This window comes from Protopterus annectens, chromosome 4.part1, assembly GCF_019279795.1.
Source record: "Protopterus annectens isolate FY-2018-M chromosome 4.part1, PAN1.0, whole genome shotgun sequence".
NCBI classification, from domain to species: Eukaryota; Metazoa; Chordata; order Ceratodontiformes; family Protopteridae; genus Protopterus; species Protopterus annectens.
Window position 1 is genome coordinate 32,624,836 of NC_056734.1, and position 21,443 is coordinate 32,646,278.

A 21,443-nucleotide genomic window follows, 5' to 3' on the forward strand; every position below is an offset into this window, starting at 1 on the left:
TAAATATGAATTTGATGGCAAATTAGAAAAATTCTCACTTATTAAACGTGTCAAACAGCTTAAAACCAACGCAAAATGTTGGGTAAAAAAGCAACGTCAATTAGGCATTCCTCAGGCACACAGGTGGATTGAGGAAGCAAACCATAGGGAACAAAAGAGTAATAATTCAAAAGCAATGTTTCTAGATAAAGAGGACAATAATTTGGTAATAGCATCAGCCCCCCACCCCCTCCACTTCCCTTACCAGAATATGAAGTGAGTGGACAAGCTAGTCCACCTCCGCTATACCTGGGTGTCCCTGCGAAGCCAAGACCGTTTATCAGAGATCCCGTTGAGACTAGGTCTCGAACACGTAACTTAAGAGGGGATATTGAGTTATATCAAATGAACAAAAATTCACAAGCTATGAGTGAAGAAGAGATATGTCCACTCATAGAAGTACCAAATCCTTAAGCAGGACAGGAAGGGCAGGACCCAACTCTCCTAGTATATAGACCGTGGACACCGGAAGACATCTGGAAAGCCACAGAGGGAATTCCCCATCCAAAAGTTAATTTTAGAAAATTCTTAGAAGACTTACAGGGCATGAGGTTAAGTTATCATTTAAATGGAGAAGAAGTAGAAAAAGTAGTTAGACAAATTGTAGGTCCAGTTTGGCACATGATCAGTGGCAACTGGAATCCCTGTGACGCAGAACACAAGCCACTCCCACATAGCAATGCAGAGCTGGATAACAGAGTAAAAGGTCTTACAGACCGAATCTCTGAGAAATGGAAGCCTAGGGCAGACTGGACTTGCATTAATCAATGCATCCAACAAGAAGGTGAAACTGTTGACAGATATTATGCTAGATTATTAGAGTGTTTTAATAACCATTGTGGAATGCAGGTACCTGAAGACCAAACACAAGATTCCCCATATGAGCAGCAGCTAAAGAATGCATTTTTAAAAGGCAGTATTTTGCCTATAAGCAGCTTTATTACAAAACACATGGTAGACCATCGAACAAGTAGATTACAGTCACTACCTGAATACGTTAGACATGCCGAAAGGCATTTTAACAGTAAAAAGAAAAAGAAAGCCCAAGTATTTTCTGTAGAAGATGGAGCAGAAGTCTATGTAGTACAGTCCGGAAAAAAGGGCAAGAAAAATGCCCAGGGAAACAAACAATCAAATAAGCGATCAGAGGAGTTTGAAGAGAGAAAGAAAAGGGGTGAATTTTTCAAGTGCGGAAAAAAGGGACATTTAGCAAGTGATTGCAAGCAAAACAAGAAGGTAACCATGGAAGATAAGGAAGTTGAGGACTGACTATATGATAGTCAAGAATCACTAGAAGGGAATAACCAAGAAAAGACAAATGCAAGTATGATAGAGGGAGTAGAGAATGTGATAGAAGAAATAGAGGAAGTGCAAGAAATCGCAGATAGTGAGGAAAGTGAAATTTTAGACTTAGCATTATTGAGCCTAGTGCTCTACTTAGTAGATACGAAACCAGAAGTTACACTTCTGGTAAAAGGGAGGGAAGTTAAATTTCTGTGTGACTCAGGGGCATCACGGACCCTGATACATCCTTCCAAACTACCAGAAAATTCAGAATCACTCTATTACATATTAGTGAAAGCAGTTAATGGACAGCTGCATCGGGAGCCACTCTCCCGTAACATAGCAATAACTGACCCCATTTCAGGGATGACCCAGAAAAGCAAAATTGTTGTTTCTACAAAATGCCCGGTAAACCTTTTGGGCAGAGACCTTATGCAGATATTTGGCATAGCAGTAGTTCCAACTATGCAGGATATGGAAGCACAGCGACAAATGGATACTTTTGTGGTGCGACCGGAGGGTGAAACATTTTATTGGTACAGCCAGGACTTGGTTATGACTGGTCCAGGGGCAGTAACCAAAGAGCTGATGAATGTAGCCATCCCCCTCCCTTGACACAGATAAACAGCATTTGTTGCACTGTACTCTGTATTACTGTAGCACACCAGGACCTGATAAGGAATATGAGCAAGAACTGTTTAGAAACCATGCAAACAGATTAGTATTATGTAATCTGTACTGGGACACAGAAGGGAACAGTGTAGTTAGCTGTTCATTGCCCCAGGAATTCTTTGCACTTTATAAATCTAATCGATTACCACATGTTAGTTTGACTAAAGACAAGAATGTGAAATGGGCAGACCTAGGAGAAAAAGTCACAAGGTGGGAAAAACAGACAGAGTTAGAATTGTCAGAACAGGGAGTACAAAAGCAGAGGTGAAATTGGATAACACAGACACACCCAGCTGTACACTTGCAGTCTAGCAAGGACAGCTGATTAACACTCTTACTAGAAGAGGAAGAAAATGCCTTATGGAGCATACCAGAAACTCTCTGGTCAACAGGGAAATCAGATGTAGGACTAATTCGTACAGCAGGACCAGTTACTATCACGCCAAAATCAGCATTTAGACCACAGAAGAGACAGAATCCCTTAAAGAAAGATGCAGAAGTAGGAATCAAACCTATAATAGCAGCTTTACTTAAGGAAGGAGTACTGGTAGAATCTCCCGATTCACCATGTAACACACCCTTATTTCCTGTCAGGAAAGCAAACAGAGAATGGCGTATGGTCCAAGATTTACAAGCTGTAAATGATGCAGTAATACCTAGAGCACCTATGGTGCCAGATCCACACACCCTATTGAATGATTTGAAGCCTCAACAGAAGTATTTTTCTGTGGTAGATATTAGCAATGCGTTCTTTTCAATACCGATATACCCTGACAGCCAACATTGGTTTGCATTCACATTTCAGGGGAAAAGGTATACATACACGCAAGTACCACAGGGATATTGTGAAAGTACAACAATATTCTCACAAGAGATGGCAAGTAACTTGGTGGGATTTACCCCACCAAGAGGCAGTCAGATTTTACTTTATGTAGACGACATTCTGCTGGCAGCCCCCACCCAGCAAGAATGCAGAGAAGATACCATAGCATTATTAAAATTTTTAGCCACTCAAGGACATAAAGTAAACAAGAACAAGTTGCAGCTTTGGAAAAAGCAGGTTAAATACCTGGGATATGTAATATCCAAAGAAGGCAGAACATTAGATGAAGATAGGAAAATAGCAATTTTACAAGCACCCAAACCAACTACCAAGAAGGAAATGATGTCCTTCCTGGGTACAACTAATTTCTGTCGGAGTTGGATTCCAAACTATGCCTTGGAGTCTGCTCCACTGACCAACTTGATATACAAGAAGCCTATGGCAGCACAAAATTTATTACAATGGACACCAGAAGCAGAATCAGCTTTCTGCAAACTAAAACAATTGATAGCATCCTCAGTAGTTTTAAGATTACCAAACTATCATAAACGCTTTTTCCAAACTGTAGATTGTAAGCAAGGTTATATGACATCAGTGTTAACACAGCAACTTGGGGACAAGCAACACCCCATAGCTTATTATTCATCACAGCTGGACCCAGTGGTGCAATCCCTGCCCCACTGTGTACTAGCAGTAGTTGCAGCTGCAATGGCAGTACAGGCTTCAGCCTCAGTAGTGTTATTCCACCCTCTCACATTGAGAGTGCCCCATGCAGTTGCGATTATTTTACTGCAAGACTATACTGTTGAGCCAACCTCATATGACAATTGAATGATGTACAACTTTGAATCCATCTACTTTGCTCCCAACCCCTGTGGACGGCATACCACACAGCTGCCTGCAGGAGATTGAGCAAAAGACACTGCCTAGAAAAGATCTAACAGATGTTCCCTTGGATGATGCCGAGGTGGCATATTACGTGGATGGCTCATGCAGAAGGGGTCCTACAAGGCAGAACCTAGTAGGGTATGCAGTAGTTTCTGATACTGAGATTTTAGAAGCAAAGTCTTTACCACACAACTTATCAGCACAAGCAGCAGAATTGATTGCCTTGACAAGGGCATGCACCTTGGCAAATGGTAAATGTGTAAACATTTTTACTGATTGCCAGTACGCTTTTTCTACTGTACATGTTTTTGCACAACAGTGGAAGAATAGAGGAATGATAACATCTACTGGCAAACTGATTAATCATGTGCAGTTTATTTTAGATTTGTTAGAGTCTATTCAGTTACCTCAGAAAGTAGCTATTTGTAAATGTGTAGCTCATACCAAGCAACAGGATAGGATTTCAAAAGGTAATGTGAGAGCTGATACAGCTGCAAAGCAGGCAGCTTCAGCTTCAGAAACATTTCTTTTGAGTGAGGAATTACAACCTTCTGAGATTTTAGATTTAGAAATGTTGAAAATAATGCAGACACTTACTACAAAAGTAGAAAAACAGAAATGGATAAAATGAGGAGCAATTCTTGAGAAAGGGCTGTACATCTCCAAAGAAGGAAAACTGATTTTGCCGTCTAATTTGTTTAGATATGCAGCTTTGTTGAGCCATGGGCAGTGCCATGTCTCAACAGGGGGGATGGTACAGTTACTGAATCGAGTGTTCACAGCATATGGATTTATAAACTACACTAAAGATTTTTGTGCGGCATGTTTTGTTTGTAATAAACACCATGCACAAGGGGCGTTGAAGCCTAAGCAAGGGAGTTTCCCTGCACTACCATATCCGTTCCATACTATCTGTATGGATTTCATAGAACTGAACAAATGTGAAAACAAGAAGTATTGTCTTGTCATTATAGATATGTTTTCCAAATGGGTGGAAGCTTTTCTGGCCAAAAATCCAGATGCAGCTACTGTTGCAAAAATCCTTGTTAGGGAAATTACTCCTAGATTTGGCATACCGGAAAAGATCTACAGTGACAATGGCACACACTTTGTAAATCAAACTATACAACAGTTGAGCTGATATTTCGGAATTTCCCTGAAAAAACATTGTGCATATCATCCACAGTCTGCAGGGCTAGTAGAGAGGCATAATGGGGTTTTGAAAAATAAACTTAGGAAGTTAATTAGTGAAACACAAAAAAATTGGGTGTACTGCCTGCCTCTGGCACTGTTGAGCATGAGAACTGTTCCAAATGCAAAGGGGTTAACTCCTTTTGAAAAATTATTTGGGAGGGCATATTATATACCTCAGTGGTAACCTCTCATGCCTGCAGACCAGGAGGCCGACAGTTCACTTGCAGAATATATGAGACAACTTCTAAGTAATAAACAACTTTTGCAGTTAAATTCTGTTTCAGATAAACAACAAACCAGACCATCGGAAGCAGCAGTAGTTCCAGGCATGTGGGTCTGGGTGAAAGTCATCAAAAAGAAGAATTGGACATCACCGAAGTGGGAAGGGCCATACCAAGTGCTACTGTCAACACCCACTGCAGTCAAGATTGCAGAGCGAGCATCTTGGATTAACCTGACACACTGTAAATTGGTTAATAACTTTGAACTGGACAAAAAACTTGTTACGGCTACACAACAAGAACAAAATGGCCAGATATGGAACAAATAGAAATACAGAACAACATCAGAAGTATTGCATGATCATTCTGTTAACTATACTGATAACAATAATCTTTTTGCTGTGGCCTTTCCTTTTTCCAGCCACATGAGCTGAACTGAACAAATGTGATGCATTACTCATAGACTGGCATCCAAACTTTAACACTTACCAAGCGATCAAATATGTGTATGCTGGGACTTTTAATGTTTCAAATTGTTGGGTTTGTACAGCTATACCAACAGCATACGGGGGATTATTAATGACTGCTGTCCTCCTAGAGTTCAATGAGACATGAGAAAATTTGATTTTCGATACTACGACTGTAAAATCACAAGACAAAATAGCATTGTACCTGCCTGTTACAGAAAAGGGAATTGTATGTTTTTACAAAAATGATACTGTTCAGGTGGGTTGGAGCAATTGTAATGTGACTGTTCCTTACAAATGTTACACCAAAGCTAATAATGCAGGTTCTGTTCGTGATACAAACTATGACTCATTTCTTGAATCAATGCACAAAACAGTTAATGAAGTACAACATAATCCTTTTCTTTTTAAGCAACTATCTATCATTGATAGAAAAATGTTTCATGCAGGGCAAGTATATATTAACACTAAAGTGGAGGACTTTTATTTTGTGTGTGGGAAAAAGGCATACAAATGGTTACCTGAGAATTGGTCCGACAGTTGTTTTTTGGGTTACCTGGTTCCGACCTCAGGGAAGAATTTGAAATGTTAGAGAGGTCACCAAACAACCTGGAAATCCAATCAAGAAACCTGAGAATCCAGTGGGACAAATCAAAGCAGGTTGAAGAAACCATAACTCCGTAAGAAACAAAGATAAACTGACACACATGGACTTGAGTGACACTATTATATCGTGGGCAGGTATAGCTCCTGCATATGGCACAGTAAAATCAATTTGGGAGCTGAGAAAACTGTCCAAACTTCTCAAAGTAATGAGCAATGCAACTTTTTCTGCTCTCAAATTAGTAACTGATGAAATTAATGCTATGAGAACTGGGTGCTTCAAAACCGCATGGCTCTCAACTTCACCCTAGCGACTAAAGGTGGTACTTGTGCTTTAATAAAAGAGGAGTGCTGTTCGTATATTCCTGACAACCAGCATGAAATAAACAACCACCTTGAAGTAATTCAGCAAGTGTCGGCCATGACCAAACCAGGCCCAAACCCACTGACGGATTTTTTCCAGAATTTGTTTGGGGGGTGGGGTACCATCCTAATGAACATCCTGATTGCCATTTGTGTGGGATTACTCCTATTAGGAGTGTGTGTTTGTTGTTGTATTCCCTACATGAAAAGATTAATTAAAGATTTTATAGACATGTCAGTTTCTGAAACTTTGTATCAAAGTACTAAATTTGAAGAACTGTTGAAAAATGAAACACTTTCGTAAGTCTGAACTTAATGACTCTCTTAACTTCAAATACTGAATGGAAGAGGTTAGGAGAAGAAGCAAACAGTTTGTGCTTTTGAAAATAGAATAAAAAGTATTAACAGGGGGGAAATGTCAGAAAAAAATATGTATTAATGTATGTGTTTAGTGTTTATTAGAATTTAAAAGGGTTAACACATTTCATTCTATTTTATGTACAGCTTAGTTTTGTATGAAACTACAAGATGCTTACTGAAACTGCAAGATGCTCTCTGACCTAGTACTTGCTAGCACAGCAAAATTCATGTTTATGCCTTTTGGAAATTTACTGAGAAGCAGGTGATTATCTGCTAGGTCAGGAAATAATGAATAGAACAATACTGTTTTCTATAATGTTATTGAACTTGAACAATCAGCTCTGTTTGTGTTATGAGAACATGCACAGCTGCAGAAAAAGATAGATACAGTTGAACAAAGACTGCTTGAAGAAATGAACTATAATCTGTGCTTGCTTTGTGCTCGAATTAGCCATAGTACCTTGAATGGTAACATCATATAGTGAGAAGGTGTATCTAACCGGTGGTCTCCAAGGCCACGTTGTTTTTCTTAGGAAGCTTTTTATAAACTTGAAAATGTCAGCAGAAAATCATGGACAAACAGCTGCTATGAAATAATACTATAAGAACTTGTGATTTGTTACGTCAGATTAGTAGGCAATGTTTTGTAAGAAATGTATAAGAATAGCTTCACTTCCTGATTCTAGTTAGACAAACTCTGCATTAGCACGTTTTTGTCTCCTTGCTGCAAGAATTAAAGTGCCTTAACCTGAACCTGCCGTGTGTTGATCTTTTTGAAGTTGTTTTTCCTTTGACAGAAGCAAAGCTAACACATGAGGGGGGTGACAATTCCGCCCATCCAAGAACTGGTTCCCATCATGAAACTTCCTATGAACTGTGGTCTATAATGAATTATTCAACGTTAAATTTAAATTCACATTCAAAAACACAACCTCTTTTCCAAACTGTTAAATTTAAATTCACATTCAAAAACACAATCTGTTTTCCAAACTGCAAACCATCAGAAGAAAATCCAAACTTATTATTCTTTAACTGACCAAAAAAATTCACCTACCTCATTAAAACCTCCTTTACAAACAAAAAATCAAATAATCTATAAAACAATAATATTATTTTAGAAAAAGTGTCATTAAAAATTTTATTCAGAAAATGTGTATAGGAAAAAAATGTTGTACAAGGAAGCTATTTTTATTCTTAAGTTTGGCAAATTATCTCCCTCTGGTCTCAAATTAGATTGCAATTGGTAGCTATTGATTTAATTATTGTATGTGTGTTTTTATTGGTTAATTGTATTATGATTTTATTGAAGTGTGTATTTTAGCAGTGTTTTTTGTTACTGGTGTTATACTCCTTGAAGGCTTTGCCGTGGCAATAGAGGTATTAAAGCTTTTTGAGTTTAACTGAGTGATTCCTAACTGTTGTCTTTGGATTATAAATTATTCCATTGCATGGGTATCCAAATATGCACAGGATTAAAAAATTGTGAATATTGCATTTATCCTGCTGACACAATCGCCCTTCAAGCTGCACTTAACATTTTACTTGAAATGTGCTGTGGAAATAATATTGCCTTCAGTTTAAAAAAAAAAAGTACAGTAGCCTGACAGGTTTATTCTATTGATGGGCAACAGTTCAAAGATGACAAAATGGGAAAAGATGTAGAAGTCTGTGAAGATGATTACGTTATATTTAGTTCTCATATAAACATGGTCAACAAAGCATTTGGAGTCACCACTCATCTGATCCTCTGTGAAGTTAAGTACCATGCCAGGGAGTTATGTGTACCTCTGTATTCTGCTCTTATTTGATCAAAGATAGTATGCTGCACTCTGTTCTGTATCCTATTAATATAAAACCTGATGTGACTGTAGAAGGTACAAATATGCCTCATAAATGAAATAGAAAGCCTTGCCTTATAGCCAAACAATACAGCAACTCTCTATTCTTCTCTGTATTTTACTGTCTTCTATGTCATATAGAGAGATCACTAAAGATCTCCTTAGAGTTTGAAACCCTTTGTTTAAAATACATCCTGGTGACCTGATCACAACAGCAAGCTCAGCATCAATAGAAAGTAGTATCAACTGTACATTGAATTTATATTGCAAAACTTCTCCCATCAATGAAATAAGCTCCTACCTCCCCCAATTATACTAAGACCATAAGTCCACATATTCAAGAAAGAACTAGATGATATCATTGGTTCCCATTAAATCCATTAGGGGATGGGGGCTGGTATAATGATTGAAGTACTTACTACATAGACAAGAGAGACAGGGTTTGATTCTCACTAAAGGAAATTAACTAGGCTTAAAATGGTCCACAAGAGCAGCTAGCCTAGTGCTTACCTAAGAACCTATGGGGTATCAAGCACCCCATTGATCATTCGGTCCTGAGTTCATTCACATAACTTACAGATTTATGAGCATGTGATCTGTGAGACCCTGTGGTAAAAGCAGACTAAGCTATGGTCAGATTAAGCAGCAAAGAGCAGCTGTACATATCACAGCAACATAATTACATTAATTGTGAAAAACAAGTCAGAGTACGAAAAATGGTATTCTAACATCAGAATGAATTTCTGCAGTAAATGTGACATACTGAAAACATTGTTGCTATTGGTAACGTGGATATAAATGCAATATTTGTAAAGATTAAGATATTAGTTTACTCACTGCCATGGTAATGCTACATATAAAAGAATGAGGGTTAGCACTTGCAGTCTCAGTGGACAGAAGTGATTTCAAACTCCCAGGCTGCAGGTCTGATCTGGCCTGTTAGCATCTTTAATCCATCCTGCACAGCATTCACAAAATCTAGCCTGCTATGTTAAAAAATAAATAATCAAACAGTACAATTTCCATTAGAAACTACAATACAAGTGCTACTTCAAGACACATTGACAAATGCTTGTCTTTGTGGCTGGGAGTGCCAGTAGCAGCTCTTCTGTCATACTCTTCCTCTCTCACTCTCTCTCTCACTCTCTCTCTCTCTCTCATTGTCATGACTGTGGAGTCAAATGAGAGACAGACACTTCCTAGAGCTTAGAACAGATCAGCAGTAGAAAGCACTTAGATGCTAAGTACTTTTACTATTAAGCTACTTGAGTCCAGAAAATAACAATACAAGACCATTTGTATGATTTGTTTAATTAACCGGCCATTTTTGAACTATAGCCTGACCAGCTGTGGCGTGCTGTATGTAGTGCACAGGACAGAAGCACAGTCATATAAAGTAGATGTCATAGTGTCACAGGATAATATTGTCAGCTATGAGAATTTGTGTCAGTAATTTGAAAACATCCCTCAAGAAATCAGTCTAAGTGACTAGGAGATCAGAATCATGATTGTCAAGTACCTAGTCACTTTTGAGATCCTTCAGAAATGAATGGAAGAACAGTAAACGTTTCACAAAATCATAGATGTCATACAAGTTAATGGCATAAATTCATAGGTTCATCGGAGATTATTAGGCTAATGGATTAAGAGCCTTTACAAAATTAGCCAATTATAAGCAGATTGTATTCAATTCATGACCCTTCTGTGCAACAGGATGGCATGGATTTGCGCCTATACATTGAGTATCTTACAGATTGCCTGTCCATAAGGGACAAAGGCACTACAGCAGGTATGGAATTGTTTTTTTTTACTCATATATTTTTATTGTTTTTCTTGAAGATTTAACAAATAACTACTTGTAAATTAGCAGGTGTGGAATTGTGATTCCACATTCATTGATCCAAATTACATTTGAAGAAAGCCATTAAATTCAAGTATCTGGCACAGAGCAGACTGAAGTGTGTTAGCATGTAAGTGTGTCTGTGTGTGTGTGTGTGTGTGTGTGTGTGTGTGTGTGTGTGTGTGTGTGTGTGTGCGTGCGCGCGCGTGTGTGTGTATACACAAGCGCATGTGCATGACAAAGCCTTACATTTTAAAAGGATAATCCTTCTGTACTTCTGTGTGAGGTACATTGCACTAGTCTTTTGTTTAGTATGATGCGGAGTTTTACCATGGTTTTTTGGTTGTCATTGTTCCAGCCCTCGGCTGAGTGGACTTCTCTTCATCTGACCCTTGAACCATTTAATTTTGACAACACAGGCACATAGCAATACGTTAAATGATATGAAGTAGAACTCAGAAACATAAACTTAAAATAGAAGGATGGAGTATAAGATTTAATTAGTATGTTTCATATTATAGTTCACATTTTGAAAATATATTTCAAAAGTATAATTTACATCCCATATATATTTCATCTACTATTATGCAGAGTTAGCTATTTTGCCTAATGTCTTCAAGTCTGAAGTTTGTCTCTGACCAATAATTTTGTCCATTTCGTCCTATAATACTTCTTTTTTCTATCCTCATTCATAATACATTTTTGTGAAATTGCAATAAAAGTGAATAAAAGCAATTAAAACTTTGATGACTATTTTAAAAAAAACAAGTACGTATTCTAGTTTGGGTCAAGATAAAATAGATAATAGTCAAAATATATTACCGTATATGGAATGTTCCACTGAATTGTTTTATGGAAAAAAAATATTTATAAATTTATTCAAATACTAAACTTGATGCAGAGGACAATTAAATGAAACTTCATTTGTACAACATACATAAAATAAAAGTTCCACACACTTTAATTTTCCATGTCAGTAACCACAATTATGTTAGAAGTTTAATAAATAAAGTATACCGCCGAAGGGAATGGATGTAACATTCTTACTCTCTTTTCTTATAACATTCTTTATTTCAGACTACCATTTAAAATAAGGGCGCATTTTTTACTTAAAGCTAAATACATCACAAAGTATTTTTTTAGGCCTGGTCTTACAGAAGGTGATTTACCCCATAATTTATTTTATCAGCTGCATCTGTAAAACATTAATAGAAAAGTAATGTAAATCCTGCGAGGTATAAATGATTTATCACTGATTGTTCAGCAACCCTCTTTCATGTTTTGGCTTTAATTTAATTTTAAATTGCTGCTTTGGTTTGCAGGAAGTTGCTTTAGACAGATGGAGGCCAAAGTGTATGTGCCCCTGTAATATGGCCATAGGCAAACTCAGCTCCGCGACACTTAAAAGAGTTATTTTCCTTATTATGCTATTTCTCTAAATTGGCCTCTAGTCCCTGACTTAAAATCTCCCAGAACTACTCCCAGCTGCTGACAGTGATGGAATTATGCAATTTTCACTTCATATTCATTAATTGTTATGTGGGAAATGAGAACAAGTGGCCTGTAATACTTTGACTTTGCTGACAAAAATCTCAAAGTGTGTTCTGTTCCAGTGGGTTTTATAGATGTTATAAAATCAGTCGTAAATGAAGAGCAAAAGAAGTTCAGTTAAAGCTTTACAGTGTCATCAACATGGACTCTGACAGTACAAATTTACCTTGTAAAAGACCATAATTTTAACAGCTCTGATATTACAGTCTAGAAAGACATGTGAGTTGCAAAAGCAAGCAGTAAGCATTAAAGCTATTCTTCGCATGCACTACAAAGTGCATCCACACATATATTAATACAGTTCATATTTCCTTCCTAATTATTTCCATAATGTATCCAAGATCAGATTCGGCCTCAATACTCATAAAATATGTAGTACAGTCTTAGCATTCTTCAAACATTCATTGAGCTAAGCAGTTCTGTGATATCATGTGAAAACACAAATACTATACAAATAAAACTTTGCAAACGGTGAGGTAATCCAAACTGTCTGTCTTTGCCACAGCACTATAACCTTTGCAGTGCAACATTTATTCAAACAATCGTATCATGTTCATCCAAGCAAAACTGCAATTTCTGCATTTTTATTGTACTTTTAATTGTACATGTTAGCAAGATAAATCCAATAAATGCATATGTATCTTTTCGTTGGTGACATGGAAATGCCAAATCTTTAAATGATTGATTAGTGTGGGTTATTTTTAAACACTCAAAATGCATTACAATATAGCTACTCTGAGGATGATATAACAGAGTACAACATGTCTGAGAGATTTCTTATGGCAGATGAGCATGAGCGCTGGAACCATAAAGTGAGGGGGGAGGGGAGCCCCCTCCTCCACTTTTGCAGATCAGATCATACCTATACCTCTCTGTCATCGCACACATATTTCTGGGGGGAAAAGGACAGTTGCTGCTATAACCGGGGGTTAGCTGCTGTCTTGAGAGAAGGAATGGATATATTTTACTGCTGAGAGAAGAAACAGACAGTTTTCAGAGCTGCTGCTATTTTCGGGAGTTAGCTGCTGCACTGGGAGGAAGCTGCAGTTTTATTTATTTAGCTGCCAGGATCAGAGGGATGTGTGTGTGTGTGTGTGTGTGTGTGTGTGTGTGTGTGTGTGTGTGTGTGTGTGTGTGTGTGTGTGTGTGTGTGAAAACATGCCCCCAACAGGATACGTCTGGTGGCTAGAGGTACTCAGGCTCAAACCCTATACCTTGGGTACATGTAAAAAGATCCTAAAGTCCCTAGCTTTGCCCCCCCCCCCAAAGTGAAAATAAGTTCAAGAAGCTGTGCAACATGCCTATGGCTTACACTGCTGTGATTCTGTATTTATATATTGTGTGTAGGAGTAGACTGTTATCATGGAAATGTTCTGAATAGGGCAGTTTTGTCATTAATGGTGCATGCATTTTGCTTCATTGCCAACTGGAAAAATGTTCAAACAATAAATTTAAAATGCAGTTGTGTGTGGAAGTAGACTGTTATCATGGAAATGTTCTGAGTATGGCAGTTTTGTCATTACTGGTTAATGCATTTTTGTTTCATTGCCCACTGGAAAAATGTTTAAACAATGCATTTAAAATGCTCTCTATCTTAAGTGTGCTGTATTATACAAGGAATATAATTTAATACAATCAGGAAGGTGAATCAAGGAATACATGCATGTATGCATGGCCCTAAAAATGTATTTGAAAACAGCCCACAGGAAAGTGTGAAAGGCTCAAAATTATGGGCAAATTTTAAGCGTTCCTCTTGTTACCAAAGCAATGGATGAAGGTAAAACAGTTCACACCACATTACCTTGACCTGGTGAAGCCTTTTGACACAATCCCCTACTCAGGTATAGTACAAGAGATACATAATGTAGGAGCAAACACATCACCAGCTACATTGCCAACTTGGCTCACAGGATGCAGGAGATCAAAACGGGGGAAGAGACCAGTCACCAATGGAGTCCTCCAGGGTTTGGTGCCGAGACTTTTTTCTGTTTGGCATATACATCTCAAAAGTAAAAGGAAATACCAAAGAGCTTTGGCCAGCTAAGTTTGAGATGACTGCAAGCTAGGAGAAGTTATTGAATCCCCAAATGACTTAACCATCATGCAGTAAGGTTTGACCCAAATAATAACTGATGTCAAAATCATGACAATGCCCTCTGAGAACTGATCCAATTGTTTGGCATTTGGGAACTTGTGTGTACAGTGACCTAACTTTTGACCAACATGTGCCCAGAGTCATAAGAAAGCCTTTCGATATTGCACAGCTTATAAATAAATTGATTGTGACTAGATCTAGAGATGTTGTTGTTCCCCTTTACAAAGTTCTCATTATGTCAATCATTTTGTATAATGCCCACTTTGGCATGTATCTGTCCAGCCCCATGCAACAACTGGAATACCTTCAGAGATACCTTACCAAAAGGATACAAGTCCTAAACAATAGGTCTTACATGGACCACCTCAAAAGATTTATTACTGTACTCAGTATCCTACAGAGTGCTTAGAGGTGACATGTCTGGCACACAAAACATCCTCCGACATAATACAGATGGATTTACTGAACATCAGCGAGTCAAATTGTATCAGAAATACTCAGTCCAGGTATCTAAACTGAATGTTGTGGAGAGATGGATATATATATCAAAGAAGCTACCACTGTTCCGGAACAGACTATCCATAAAAATAAAGCAAATCTCATCCATCCATATTAAAATGCAGCTCAGATCTAAGAATGGGTAATAGAAAATGTACTCCAGGATTTCCCCTCATGCCACTAATGGATAGAGGCAGTTCCTAAATGCTGCATCCCTTACATCGCCCCCTCAAATTATCTATGGTATGATCTCAGTTGTTCTCACTAGGGCTAATATACAATTATCAGCCATGGTGATAGCTAAGACCAATCAGAAAATGTTAATTTGAGCACCAAAAGGGAATTGGCTAAGCTTAAATGTCCTCCAAGTGAGCCTATGTTGTGGTAGCAAATAGTTATAAAGAAATTACCCTTTTTAATTCATTAAGTACCCCTGTCACCCTCCACCCCCCCACCCCCCAGTCTTTAACAGCTTCCGGCGCCTATGCAGATTAAGGTAGGGGATTAAGGCTATTGGTTGCTAATTACCTTTGTCCAGCAAGCCTGCGTTCAATTCCCTTAGTCTCAATTTGCCTGAGTTGTGATTCTGACCAAATCATTTAATACTTAACCAATAAATGCAGTAATCCTTTCACTGTAACTTTTTAGTAGCATGCCTTTTTGGGAACCACTTTTTTCAGCATAACTCAAGAATGTAATCATACAGAAAAGTAACTATTATTTATTTATTTATTTTGAAGGGAAAATTCCCATATGTACCCCATGCTGGGGACATATCCTCTCACCTCACACCATTACTTTATACGCAAACACACACACACACACACACACACACACATATATATATATATATATATATATATATATATATATATATATATATGTATATATATATTTTTTTGTGTGGAATTGCTCTGCATTTACCGTACCAACCATGTTTATTATTTAAATTATTTCTTAGCTAAGCTATTTAATCTAAGATATAATAATGAACTGAATGAGGAAGGCCATTTAATATGAGACTTAATTTTACTTTACAGGTCAAAATTATGCTAATATGAATTTAAACATAAGGTTTAAACAATAGGATGTTTATAAGGGACTGCTATATGTGCTTTCTTTCATATATTTATTTTAAAATTGAATTGTTTTTGAGTGAGTGGGATTTTTGAGTTTCATAATATGAAAGGGAGTGGAAAGCATATAAAACATTTTGGGCCTGCATCCCATTTTAATATAAATTAATTTATTCTAATGTTCCCATAACTTGCGTTTAGGCAATAACAGCAGTTGTATACGTTCGTAGGTTTTTACTAAGCTTATGGTGAAAGGACATCATTAAGAAGCTTAGATATATCACACAATACCAGTGATGGACTAACAATGCACCCCATTAAATAAATGTATTAATGTATTTATTTTTAAGTGTAGGATCTCTATCAGACTTCGAAGTAATGACATAGCCATTCCTCAGTTATATAGAGTGTGCTTATGGAAGTTTTGCTGGGGATCAGTCAGGAAAATGTGACAATATCTGTCCAGTAATCCTGAAGGGGCAGAAGACATAGGCTGTTAATCAATGACCTCAGCACTTTTATCTTTATCCTTTTCAGCTAGGAGTTCCTGAAAGCACTGGGTTAGCCATTTAATTAACTGGTTGCCTTCATTCCTGATGCTCAGTAGGAGATGCAGCGGTATAACAGTAGCTCTTCTTGGAGTGTATTGAGTTGCCTCAGAGCAAGATTGTTATTTGTATAGGAATCAATACATTTCAAAATCATTAGCACATGATTGCTTTAAAGCATTCCTTTTATTCTGCATTTTAGTCACTCAAGCTATTGAACAACCCTGGATCTCAGCAGTTGCATTTCAGGAAAAATATAAATCTGAGCATTTACTGTTAGTATTGCCACATGAGCCTCATTATTAATTATACATTATAGTATACACTTTGAAGCTGTGAGATCAGAGTGGACTAGAGACATTAATAGCTAATTTCTCCATTAGGTAAATTATACATATTTTTTTCTTAATTAGTCCTCTACCTCTGATAGTGCTTCCATACAGTCATTATAGATCAAGCCACTAACTTGCCAAGGCTTATGAAACAGAGATACTATGCAAATTTACAAAAGTCATTGGTTACAGTAGACCATAGAGCTGCATAAGCTTGACAATCCCTGTGGATCACTGTGCTGCAGCTTTTACTTTTACAAGTATTCTCCTTAAAATGCTTTTATTTCATTGTAATTGTATACTGGTAGATATTGTATTTGGTTTACACATTCAATTTGGCTGCAGCAGACAGGAAGAAATTTGCCCTGGCTATGGAATTGTGGTGTTAGGACTTGTTTTGTACCTTGAGTGGCATTCATAAAGAATGACTGCAGTGCATTAGACTGGCAAGTGGAAAGATCCACGTGACAGACATCTATGCAGTTCAAAAATTCTTCTCAAAGTGTAGACAATTACAACCATTATGCACCTTCAACAGATCAAATTCAAGGTAGTATTGTAAATTAGTTTTTGTGGCATCTTACTTTATTTGCATTTTGAGGAAAACCAGAAGAAAGGATGCCACCAACTTGGGACTATTCACACCAAAACCAATAACTATAAACATGACAACCCTGCACAACTGCAATGATTTAAATCATGGTATGCCTAATGAACAACATTAGTGCTCAAATGGGAAATATGATTGGCTATTAAATGCGTAATACAGAGGATAATGATCATCCCATATGATATAAGGATAGAGTGGTTTAGAGAATTTCCATACAAAAAATGGTAGTTTGGCTAATGAGTAGGTCAACACTATTACTAACTTTATGGAAATTATTTTGAATAATAATTTTATGTTTATTGAAGGAGAATACTTTAAGTGAATAAGTGGCTTCTCCATGGGAGCTGTTTGTGCTCCCCTTATGTGGATATCATCATGTGGCATTGTAAGCAGGAGTATGTATTTTCCTCCCAAGATAATCAATAATTAATACGTTTGAGATTTTTCGATGATATTTCCATTATATGGAGTGGTGACAAAGACTCCTTATGGGAGTTATTAAATACATCAGTAGTACTACTATGTTCTTAAAGTTCACTTATAATATTCCTGGTCATAGTATAAATTATTTGGCTGTATTATTAATTAAAGATTTTCATCTGCAAGAATTTAAATCAAAGTTGTATAGAGAACCTACCTGCTCCAACAGTCACATACATTTTAATAGTTGCTACCCATTTGAGCAGAAAAGAAGTTTGGTAAAAGGCCAAATGGTGCAATTGGCTATAATTATTTTGGATGACAATGATTTGCAAAAAATATTGTCCTGTGGGGATTCAATAAACTCTGTGCAGGCTTAGCGCAAAGCCTACTTGGTGTTTATGTGTTTGTGTGGTGAGCAGCAGCACTATTTGCATATGCAGGGTGCTCACTGTGTTTAAACATAAATCAGCATGGTTTTGTGCCCAGCAACAGTGTTGCCAGTCAGGAAACTGTGTAAAGTAACACAGAACAGCAGATATGCAAATTGGTTTACCTGCAGGCAAACTAGGTCTGCGTGTTTATGCGGAATGCCCCAAAGATTACCAGGCTTATTATTAAAGCAACATATAAGAGTTTCAACACATGATTTTGAGTGCATATACAGTGCAAAGTATTGTGGAAACCTATGTCAGGGATACTAAACAAAAGTTGTGTAACTGATCCATAAGGGTACATAGAATACCATTAAAAATAAACAGTCAGGGGAAATATGTATATTGAATAGGGACATGGAGATGAATTGTAGGAAGGAACAAAGGGAAGAAGACAGGTAAAACATGTCAATGTATACCAGATGATAGCATGTCAGTGAAGACAGTTGTAGCAGGGGCCTTAATCACATATGAAATGTTAAAGTATGAACTGCACAGTGAATGTATATTATGTGACTATCACACAAGGTGACAAAACAATGGAGCTGATTTCTGTGTGATATAAGTATCCTGACATGAACAATGGAGAGGACATATATCAGGAATGTTATGTACAATAAGGGTTCAGTGCATATTGTGAAGCTGTGCAAAATGAGTTGCCTGAATATGATGGTAATGTCAGTGGAGGTCTCAACCAAGTGTGACACATAGTTACAGGCTCATGGACAACAACAAACAGAAGCATGCAGAATCATGGGCAATATCAGAATAATACCAACAGTAATCCCTTGTCTCTGACAAAACATATGTGATTGTGAGTGATCAGTAATGCTTCTGCATGAACACACTTGTACAACTATTAGGAGATGACAGCAATCTATGAAGGGAATCAAGCTCACCATTCTGACACTTTGACATCTGCTGGAGATATTTGGAGGGGCACTGCTATACCCGTATGTGAGATTATGATCAATCCAGGCTAGTAGACAGTTGTGCATGGCATATATATGGCACAATCCATACTGTCAAGAATGAAACCTATGCCATCAATGTTGTAAATCAGCTATGTATATACCAGAACAGGTATCATACATTTATCTGGTATAACACCTTGATGGGGTTTCCGTACCATCAGACACTAATGTTTATACAACAAAAGGAATACATAGGTGTCACTCTCCTACTTTCGATACAATAGAAGAGTCTTTGTTGGTTGTGTTCAAGCAGCTTCATTATATACAAACACATAACAATAAAAGTTTACTGACTTTAACTTAAGTAACTTATATACAAATTATCTGCTGCAATCATACATGCTCACTCTCTGGCTGCACTTTCAAAATGGCACTGGGAATAGCACATGCCTGGTATTTATATATGCATGTTCAGTCCTTGATATGCTTCTTAAAGTTACAGCACATACACTCTGATCTACATCCTCTCTCTTTACGAAATAGATCATACAATGTTATGAATCTATTTGTTATACAGACAATACAAGTAGTTCTTTGTCATGCAATTATAGAAGACTAGGTACATAGATACAGTTATGTCCATGTTGCTGTGTATTTTACACTGGGCCTGGAAATTCGACCATAACGTGTGACATAAACCTGGGAAATAGGTTTAGCAACTGGAGCTGCCACTACAGAATGTTCAACTTTGGGAGTATTTGGAACATCCTCAGGAATGGAAGTAGAGGTTGAGACACACTCTGGAATGGGAACAACGTCTGGTTCACTCTGAGATCTAGAGTTTGTATCACAGGAACAATGATGCGATGAATATTCTGGTACAGGAAGAAGATGTCTGTGATTTCTCCTGTACTCCACACCCACAAATTCTACAAGGTAGGATCTCGGCTTGGTACATATACCTGTAACGTGAAAACTTTCACCGTTTGTATCCTCATTATCTCTCCTTCTTTCAATGCATGAAGACATTTCCTTGATTTATCATAACTGGACTTCTGGATAGAATGCTTCTTGAATAATTGAGCTTTGATGGTTCTGTTGTTCTTAGCTTTAGGCCTCAATAAACTGGAACTAATAGGTAGCCTCATTCTAGTTTGCCTGGATGGAAGGTTTTGAGCAGGTGAGCCAAGTATATTGTCATGACATATGTTTCCCAGATTAAATAAATTCAAAAAGACATCAGTATTGTCACATATTGACCTTTCAAATAATTGCTTTGCACTCTGCACTGCATGTTCAGCTAGTCCATTTGACTGTAAATTTTCAGGACTGCTAGTAACATGTACAAAGTCCCATTCTCCTGCACATTTCTGAAAATAATTGACTAGTAAATTGAGTACCATTGCCAGAAATAACTTTGTGTGGACTACCATGGACTGAGAAATGATGATTCAACTTAGTAATAACAGTAGTGGATGTTAGATTAGGTAGTAAGTCAATCTCAAACCAATTCAAATAAGAGTCTACCAATACTAAGTAGTGTTGATTGTCCCACCTGAAGATATCAGTGGCTACTGTTGACCAAGGTAGTTCAGGAACTTGATTTAGCTGAAGTTGTTCTCTTTGCAAATGTGGTTTATTACTATTGCATACTGAACAAAAAGAAAGTACTGTATTAATGTCTTTCAGCAATCAAGGTCAAAATACTAGTTCTCTTGCTCTTGTCTTAGTGGATGTAGAACATGGGTGATCACAATGGAAAATCTGGATATATTCTTGTTGTAAAGAAGCAGGAACAACAATTTTAGAACCTTTGAAAATAATGCCATCTTCATTCAACATTTCATCTCTGTAAGGAAAATATGTTTGCACTTCAGGTGGTGCACTAGATTGCTTTGATGGCCATCCAACAGTAAGGTAGTGGTTGAGTTTTTGCAAAATTGGATCAGCCTTTGTATGATCTTTCAGCTCATTAAGTCTAGTGGTAGAGGAATTATGCACTGTCATCAGGGCAAAGTCAAAATTCTCTGCGTTAAGCTGTTCCATCATATTTCTGGGTGATCTGGATAAGGTATCAGCCAGATAACGTAGTTTGCCTTTCTTATAGACCATTTTGCAGTAGCACTTTTGCAAGTTGAACATCATTCTTTGTAATCTTGTTGAAGCTGAATGCATAGGCTTCTTTAGAATAGTAACTAGAGGGTGGTGATCAGTTTCTATATGAATAGCTCAACCATAGATATATTCATGAAACTTGGAACATGCAAATACTATTGCCAAAGGTTCCTTCTCAATCTGAGCACATTGTGTTTCAGTTTGGGTAAGTGTTCTAGATGCATAGGCTACTGGTCTCTCCCCTTGAAGAATAAATGG